Raw genomic sequence first — 704 nt, forward strand, 5'->3', positions numbered from 1 at the left:
CAGCCAAAGGGTGACAAAACTGGTGGCGATGCGGGTAAAGACGGTGGTCTGAGTGGCAAACCACCAGAGAATCCTAAAGCGCCAATTCAAAATTCAAACCAAGCTAAAACAGGGGATATGGGATCGAGATTTGCGGCGCTTTCGCTGGAGAATAATATGACAGAATACTCACCTAGAAGATTTCAACTCCAAAGATATGCAGAAGGACCCACAAGATGATGTACTAAATACTTCATCACAATCTTTTGCTGTTAATTTGGGGGATAAATCACAAGATATCCCAAATAAACCAAAATTCCATCCTGGACAAACAAAAAAAGTTTAACAAAATTAATTCCCACAATAAAATTGGGAATTTGAGTGGAGGTAAATCTTACCAAAAAGTAGATGCCAATAAGTCCCCTCCTCTACAGCCAAACCTTAATGCCAATAATATTTTTCCTACCCAAAGGAACCAAAAATATCAAAATATTACCTTGAAAGCCACAAATATGAACACAAATGAAGTTGAAAGAAGCGCACAAGCAGAGTGTTTCGAGGTGAATTGTGAAGAATTAAAGGAAGCTCACCCCAATGGATCAATTTTACCCGGAGGTCATACCACTTAAGATCCCACTGGAGAAGACGATCTTTGTAGGGCAAACAATGGCGATGCCTTACATGATCACAACAGACCTCCTGATACACATACTGGAAGTTCGAAT

Source organism: Chenopodium album, chromosome 13 (genome assembly GCF_948465745.1).
Source record: "Chenopodium album chromosome 13, dcCheAlbu1.1, whole genome shotgun sequence".
Lineage (NCBI taxonomy): Eukaryota > Viridiplantae > Streptophyta > Magnoliopsida > Caryophyllales > Amaranthaceae > Chenopodium > Chenopodium album.